The sequence below is a fragment of the Thermobia domestica genome, chromosome 14 (assembly GCF_964235325.1).
Source record: "Thermobia domestica chromosome 14, izTheDome1.hap1.1, whole genome shotgun sequence".
In the NCBI taxonomy this organism is placed as follows: Eukaryota; Metazoa; Arthropoda; class Insecta; order Zygentoma; family Lepismatidae; genus Thermobia; species Thermobia domestica.
Window position 1 is genome coordinate 120769282 of NC_137467.1, and position 9114 is coordinate 120778395.

The following is a 9114-nucleotide window of genomic DNA, read 5'->3' on the forward strand; positions in this document are numbered from 1 at the left end:
GCTGGTCAGAGCATCAATGAACTGAGTGCTGTCAGCAGTTGAGCCGTGTTCAAGAATAACTCAACTCTGGAGTCAACACTTAAGAATCGCAAAGGGGTCATCCTGTTACAGGACAACACTAAGCCCCACGTGGCTAGGATGACCCGGGACACCTGGATGGGAAACAATATTTCATCCGCCATACTCCCCGGACATTGCACCGTCCGCTTGTTACTCGTTCCGTTCCTTGGACAATCACCTTAGAGGACGCCATATCAAATCCCTAGTAGAGGTGCAAAATCCACTTTATACCTTGTTCTCTTTATGGCTCACCAAGTTCTACCGCGATGGAATCCATGGTCTTTGAGAATGTTGGCAAAGCTGATGGGAACTATTTTTGATCTTCCAGGTGCATCTTACATGACATATCGATGTTCGAATGTGCTCGGTGAAAAAGCGGCAGAATCCCCTTGGTTACCTTTATATTTAGAAACATTTTTCTATAAGTACGGACCCTTAACTTAACTTGTACGTTCCTCTTCTTCTGTTGGCTCAGGAAATTCTTCTTCATTGACTTACTGTATGATCCCTCCTGTATGTGTATATTGGCTTTTCAGTTGTATGTTTGGCTTTACTGTATTTGCGGCCCTTCCACCTGTATGTAGATGATTATGTAAGCTAACATCTCTCAAGTGATATTGGCTTTTCTCATGCGATATTGGCGTTTCTCATGTATATAATGGCTTTTCGCGTGTCTATATTACCTTTTCTTTGCATGTGTATATTGGCTTCTCTCTATGTGTGCGCCTTCCACCTGTGTGTAATGATTCTTCTAGTAATATGCATAAGTTTTTCATAAGATGTTGATTGAGCAACCTTGTTCTCTATAACTAATGTTAGGCCTACCAAATCTGAGAGCCTTTCCTGTCCCATAGATGGACGTAAGTATGTTTTAATGAATTTTAATTTGCTGAAACTTCTTTCACAAGTTGCACACTGCATGGAAGGATAACAAAAATTCTAAGAACCCTGAGACGTTTGACCAGACACTTTGAAACCATTTTCGGTAATCATATCGAGTATGTTCCTTGGGGTGGACTTCTTGAGGTCCGGCAAGAATACAACAGCCTGGTTATTAAGACTCTCAATTTCTAACATAATTCTACAGCATTGAAATTGTCTTGGTATTTCAAAGCGAAATCCGCGCACGATTTTTCCAGGTCCTCCGAATCCGAAGACATTTCAAACAATGAGCTTCCTCTGAGGAAGCTTAAGTCCTTGCTTACTTCTTTAAGCCTGTCCATTGTACTAAAGAGTTCTTCCCGCAAGAACTCAAAAATTCTGAAGAAAGATTGACTAAGGCGATCCTCTTCAGTAAAAAGTCTTGCTTCATCCTCTCCTGGCATTACCTTCTTCTTCAAGATACACTTTTGTCTCAACTGATCTTCCATATCTATCAAATTAACTTTCGCTTCCGACAGCCATCTGTCAAATCTGTAATTCTGAACCTGGAAATGGCGTTCAAAAGATCAGATAACAAATCAAGAGACCTTTGCAAAGTTAAATCCTTATTCTCAGTGTTTCTTCCAGACATGTTTCTAGGGGGCACTGCCCCCCGGAGGAGACCAAAATAATACATATATAATTTAATAATAAATAGAATAGTACCGTGTGAAAATAATATTTTCCCCTCCGAATACTAAGTATGCCCCCAAGGAACATGTTTTCTAAAAGAAACACTGCTTATTCTATATTTCTTTGTTAACGCTATTTATTTCATGCAAAACTGAGTCCCAAAATACTAAATTAATTACAATTTTAAGATCTTTGATTGATTTCATCAAGTTTTTGGAAACTGGTTTGACTTCTGATTTAGAGGAAGTGCTTATAATTTCATCAAATGCTGCGAGAACATTTTTCAGCTCAGATTTCCTCCCATCTTCTTCATTTCACCAACCACCCCATCATCGTCCATACGGCCTTCCAAAGTTGCCAGCGTTAATCTTGTCTCGAAACGGCGCCCCCTACATGCTCTCAACCAGCTGCGCCCCGGGGCAAATTTTCCGAATTGCCCCTCCCCCGTAGATCCGGCCCTGAACCTATATGTTCCCAGGGAAGTCAACATTTGATTGATTTTAGTTAAAATCTTTTATGAAGGGCTGAACTGTGATAAAGTTAAAAAAAAAAAAAAACATACTATACGTATAAGTTGGGGTTGCCCTAGCTCAGTTGGTAACACGGCTGACTTAAACGCGTTCAAAGCCGGGTCCAAACCAAAACTCTTCTGAGTGCGCCGCAGCCACAAGAAGATTATTTGTGCGGGTGCCGGAGCACCCACGTAGTCGGTGCGCATGATCCTTTGTACTTAAACTACAAAAGTGTTGATTCTAGTGCTGTTGAATTTTTGTGACATTTGCGGTTTTCGGTTTTTGAGAAAACCGATTTTCTGAAAACCGAAAACCGCAAATGCGGTTTTCAAAACCGAAACCGCAAAAGCGGTTTTCAAAACCGAAACCGCAGATGCGGTTTTCAAAACTGAAACCGCAAAAGCGGTTTTCAAAACCGAAACCGCAGATGCGGTTTTCAAAACCGAAACCGCAGATGCGGTTTTCAAAACCGAAACCGCAAAAGCGGTTTTCGAAACCGAAACCGCAGATGCGGTTTTCAAAACCGAAACCGCAAAAGCGGTTTTCAAAACCGAAACCGCAAAAGCGGTTTTCAAAACCGAAACCGCAAATGCGGTTTTCCAAACTGAAACCGAAAAAGCTCTTTTCGAAAGCGAAAGCCGCCGGAAACCGTGTTTGCGGTTTTATAAGGGATTGTCCTTTTCAAAGCAGAAACAATGTTTGCTGTTTTTAATTACACCTTTTAACAATTGTGAAAGCATCTATCGATCGAGACAAATGTATTGATTTATATGTGTGTTTTAACTTTTTTTATTTGCTCCAAGACTATTATGGTAATATGTGCAGCACAGTGCGAAAGGGATAATTCGATGGTTGTACAAGTCACAGCTAAATTAGGGTGACAAATAATGACGTTCGATCCTTACAAGGGAACCTTCCGAAAATGATAGTTGCAGGGAAAGATGTGACCTATGCCAATTGAAAGAGCTGTAACAGAGATGATCATTCCCAAAAAATTAGCTGCCCATACCAATAGGTTCAAGAAATATAAGGGGTGGAAGCTCGGGAAACAGCAAGGTTGGACAAGGGGGAAAAAGTGCAAATTCCACCAAAAAAAAAAAAAAAAAAAAGGCGCACGGCAAAATGCAATGCTGACAAGTGATGTATAGAAAGAGACTTGCCACAATAGGGAACAAATGAAGGCCACCAGTGGGGTTACCAGTGTTGCCAACTGCAATGAAAAGTACATGTTTTGCAAAGAGCACTGTATGAAGTGAGTGCAATATTCAGTGTCAACCTATCATATAGAGCATAAGATATGACATGTATAATCAGTTGTACAATCTAACAGAAGAAAATAGAAGAAATGAAAGTACGAAAAATACGGAAAACACGAAGTTGGCCATAATGCGCCACATTTGATCACGAGCTGTGCATATTAGAAGAACAAAACAAGAAAGCACTAACTATGCAGAAAACCGACGTACCTAGAGTCGAAAAGAAAAACGAGTTCCAAAGTTGGCAACACTGGCCATGAAAATCCAGACAAGTCTAATAAACTTAGGCCACTCGCTTCACAAAAAGAAAATTCCAGAACAGGCGTTAGCCTTCGCATCATTTGTGCATGCTCGTCAACATTGTACGTGCAATTGTTCGATGAGAAAATGGTCCAAACGGAAGATACATTTGCGGTGAGCCACCTTGACCAGTCAATTGTAGGAAAGCAAGTAACTTACGAGTGTTTGCAGCGCACTTTTTTCCTTTAGTGTGATAGCATTTGTCTGTTATTTTCTATACCTTCTCCCTCCCACTGATCTTATCGTTCTTACTAGTTCATCATCCTCCTTTCAACACAAGTGGAGTGACATAGGAAACATCTTGTGCTGCTGTCTGCAGTACTATCACCGCTTATATGATATATATAGAGTGTCCCACCTAACTCTGCGACTGAAATAGTTTCAAAGCGAAAAAAATGTGACACATCCAGGTGTGCAAGAATTTACCCATATCAGCGGGCGACAAACTTCTGTGAGACGCAAGTGCCCCAAGTCCTCCATGATAGGGTCCCAGGGGCCAACTTCAAAATTTCAAATGGCACCATAGGTCGAGTTATATTTCTTTCGATAAATCTTGGAACATGCAACAATGCATATTACAAATATTTACTATATGGGATTTCAAAATGGCCGCTAAAAATATCTGCTCGGTGACAACAACAACGTGCATTTTTGGCGGCTATTTTGAAACCCGTGCTTCATATAGCAAATGTTTCTTACAGGCGGTGTTGCATCTATCCAAAGAAATATCATCCGTCCCCTGTTCCCGTTTGAAATGTTGCGGTTGACCCCTCGAGCCTTATGATGGAGGCCCTGGGGGACTTGCTTCTTACAAAGTTTTCTTGGCCCTCGACATGAGTACATTCCTGTGCAATTGGATTTGCAACATCTCTTTTCGCTTCGCAGCAATTTGAGATCACAATGTTCGATCCATATAAGACACAACATATATTTGTGGCGGCCATTTTGAAAGCCATGCTTCATATAGCAAATGTTTCCTATAGGTGTTGTTGCACATTCCCTGATCTATCGAAAGAGGTACCACTCGGTCCCTGTTGCCATTTGGAAGTTTGAAGTTGGCTCCTGGGGCCCTATGATGGGGATTCTGGGGGCACTTACTTCTCACAGACTTTTATCACCCCCTGACACTGGTACATTCCTGCACAACTGGATCCGTCACATTTTTGTTCGTTTCGCAAATCTTTCAGGTCACAAAGTTTGGTGGGACACCCTGTATATTCCCACATACGACCCAACCATGACATAATGTTCACTACTTCTATTATCGGTTGTTGGCTCAACCCAACAATTTCATGTTTCCCGATTTGACACTGCCTCAATCACTCCAGCATCAATGCATTCCGAGTAATGCCTGTTGCCGGAATTTTCTTTTTGTGAAGCGAGTGGCCTAACTATATTAGACTTGTCTGGATTTTCATGGCCAGTGTTGCCAACTTTGGAACTCTAGGTACGTCGGTTTCCTGCATAGTTAGTGCTTTCTTGTTTTGTTCATTCTAATATGCACAGCTCGTGATAAATGTGGCGCATTATGGCCAACTTCGTGTTTCCCGCATTTTTCGTACTTTCGTTTCTTCTATTTTCTTTTGTTAGATTGTACCACTGATTATACACGTCATATCTTATGTTCTATATGATAGGTTGACACTCAATATTGCACTAACTTCATATAGTGCTCTTTGCAAAACGTACTTTTCATTGCACTTGGCAACACTGGTGACCCCACTGGTGGCCTTCATTTGTTCCCTATTGTGGCAAGTCTCTTTCTATACATCACTTGTCAGCATTGCATTTTGCTGTGCCCCCCCTTTTTTTTTTTGCGGAATTTGCATGTTTCCCCCTTGTCCAACGTGCTGTTTCCCGAACTTCCACCCCTTATATTTCTTGAACCTATTGGTATGGGCAGCTAATATTTTGGGAGTGATCATCTCTGTTACAGCTCTTTCAATTGGCATAGGTCACATCTTTCCCTGCAACTATCATTTTCGGAAGGTTCCCTTGTTAGCTTTTTTTTTTTTTTTTTTTTAGTTATTTCTTTGACGACACTTTCAATGTACCTTTCGGCTGCAGGAAAGCAAACTCGGTGAACCCCACCTGATTTTCATATATGTTGTAAATTAGACCACCAGGAACACGAATCTGAAGGAATTTTGACATTTCGAATGTCGGAACTCGAGATATTCGAACATAAATTGACCATTGAAGCAAACTGGACCCCACCTGATTTTTATATATTTTGTAAAGTAGACCACAAGGAACACGTATCTGAAGGAATTTTGACATTTCGAATTTCGGAACTCGAGATATTCGAACATCAAGTGAAAACGGAAGCAAACTAGACCCCAACTGATTTTTATATATTTTGTAAACTAAACCACGAGAAACATGAATCTGAAGGAATTTTGACATTCCGAATTTCGGAACTCGAGATATTCGAACATAAAGTAACCAGGAAGCAAAAAGGACACTATTTGATTTTTATATATTTTGTAAACTGGACCAAAATTAGCAATTATCTGAACGAATTTTGACATTCCGATTTCCCGATCTCGAGATACTAGAACTTATACAGTAGTTTTATGTAATATGTATAAAAGTAACGAAGAAAGTTCTGTCGCTTTTTGACCTATCACTTAAAGCATAGATATGTCACCAAAGACGTACCTGGAAGATCAAAAATAGTACCCATCAGTATCAATGACCTTCTGCCAACGTTCGGGATGGGCATGGATTCCTTCGCGGTAGAACTTGGTTTGCCGTGAAGCGAAGAAGGTATCAAGTGCATTTAGCACCTCTACTACGGAGTTGAACTGGAGTCCTCTAAAGTGAGTGTCCAAGGAAAGGAACAGGTGATAACCGGACGGTATAATGTCCGGACAGTATGGCGGATGCAATAGTGTTTCCCATTCAAGGTGTAGGATGGTGTTCCGGCTCATTCTAGCTATGTGGGGCATAGCGTTGTCCCGTAATGGGGGAACCCCTTAGCGATTGAGAAGTGTTGGCTCCAGGGTTTTGAGTTTTTCTTGAACACGGCTCAACTGCTGACAGTAGACAGTTGCATTGATGTTCTTCTCTGACCGCCCGGTAGCAGTTCCCGATGCACGATGTCGTGAGCAGTCCATCAAACACACAGGAGGACTTTCTGGAACCGGAAACAAATCATCTGGGACACATAGACCCAACTTGTAGTGCTTCCCAAATTGATGGAGGTGCTGGCGAATGGTTTCTCGACTAACATTGAATGTTAGCACCAGTTCCTCACATGTCTGTTCGGCTCAATTGCTACCTGAAGATCCTCATTTTGTACATGTGTTGGTCTTCTGGCACGTGTGGTGCGTCTTTCGTGAGTGTTCCGTCGCCGTCCTTAAACTTGCTAAACCACCCTTGCACTGTCTGCGTAATCACGACACCCTCACCAAAGTCCTGAGGTATCTTCCGCCCCGCTACAGTGGCGTTTGATCCAAGTTGGAACTCGTACAGCATACACGCCCCTATGACGCTCTGTGGAGGTTCCATATTCACTCCGTCCTTACATACGTTTACGTTGTAACTGAACTTCCACAACCAGGTAGAATGTCGGATATACCCACACCAACAACTGACCTTCGCCTTATCTCCATTCGCATTAAACTCACGGTATGAGGGTCAATTTTACACAGAATTTCACAAAAAGCGACAGAACTTTCTTGGTTACCTTTATATATCTCTCAGGACATAATATGTTTCGTATAGAGAATATTGTGTTTTTTTCATATAACGTCTATATTAAACTTTAAGTTTTAATATCTCGAGTTCCGGAGGTCGGAATGTCAAAACGCCTTCAGATTCGTGTTCCTCGTGATCTAGTTTACAAAATATATAAAAATCAGGGGAGGTCCAATTTGCTTCCCTGAATTCTACTTTTCAAACGAAACATTTTTCCAGAGTGTACATTTTGCTTCAAACTGAGTTCTGCCCTGGCTAAGAAACGTAAATTCGCTTCTATAAGAGTCTTTAAAGTTACACTTGAAATTGTCGTTCGGCATTCTTGTAGCTTGTGAATGTATGAATAATTCAAGTATGTTTGTTACATCTACAAACGAATACTCATTCGTATAGAACCTCCAATACATTACATAGAAAACACATGAACTATACAAAGAAAACCATTGTGCATTAGAGCAGATCTCTTATTAGCAAATAATTCTGCACACGCGCACTGCTCAGATAGCCCAGAGCTTGAGCCTGAGCGCGAGTCCAAATTTAACTCAATCGCGATTGAGATTGTCAAAGGTGTAGCGGTTTACGTTGAATATACCATACCAACACTTTATCAACTAAGTCCTCTTAGATTTTTCTCCAATCCCAAAAAGCGGGTGGTTTTTCGTGATTAAGATATGTTTAAGCGGGGGACGAATATATAACCTGAAAATCGGGAGGTACCCGCTAAAATAGGGTAATAAGCCAACACTCAATAGAAATAAGGTATATCCCTATTTAAGATCACTACACATGCAACTCATGAAATTCAATTTGAAATATCATCCACTTAGACTGACATCTTTCATATTATTATTACTCTTTCCCCATATTTTTAAAAATAGTACTACCACTCTTTCTTTGGTTAACAAAAAGGCACCACCTCCCTTTCTTAATATAAAGAAAGAGAAAAGAAAGAAAGAAAATCTCTATCGCAATACACAATTTTATTGTTGATTTATTGCCACTCCGATAAATGTGAATGTTGTGGTTTTGCATGTGTCGACTGGCTTCTTATCGCAAGTCCCAGACACCTGCAATAGTTTATACTAGACGGAAACACCGATCATATTTTATTCTGTATCTTTTTACTTCCCAATAACGATAGCCGTGCCTCTTTGAGAAATTGCAACTTATTTTTTTTTATTCTGCCAATTGTAAAAGTATAGAATTTTCCTACACTTTAGGACATTTTAAGAAAAAATACCTTCTTTTCCTTCTGCAAATTTTGATCATTTTTCCCTAAGCCGCCGAGGGAAATTTCCCTCCATCCGGCAACTGAGAGACGGTGTGGGGAAAGATTCTTTGCTGTTTTCTCGTCGTTACTTGATATTAGTGCTGTAGAATTTTTGACATTTGCGGTTTTCAAAACCGAAACCGCAAAAGCGATTTTCAAAACCGAAACCGCAAAAGCGGTTTTCAAAACCGAAACCGCAAAAGCGGTTTTCAAAACCGAAACCGCAAATGCGGTTTTCAAAACCGAAACCGCAAATGCGGTTTTCCAAACTGAAACCGAAAAAGCTCTTTTCGAAAGCGAAAGCCGCCGGAAACCGTGTTTGCGGTTTTATAAGGGATTGTCCTTTTCAAAGCAGAAACAATGTTTGCTGTTTTTAATTACACCTTTTAACAATTGTGAAAGCATCTATCGATCGAGACAAATGTATTGATTTATATGTGTGTTTTAACTTTTTTTATTT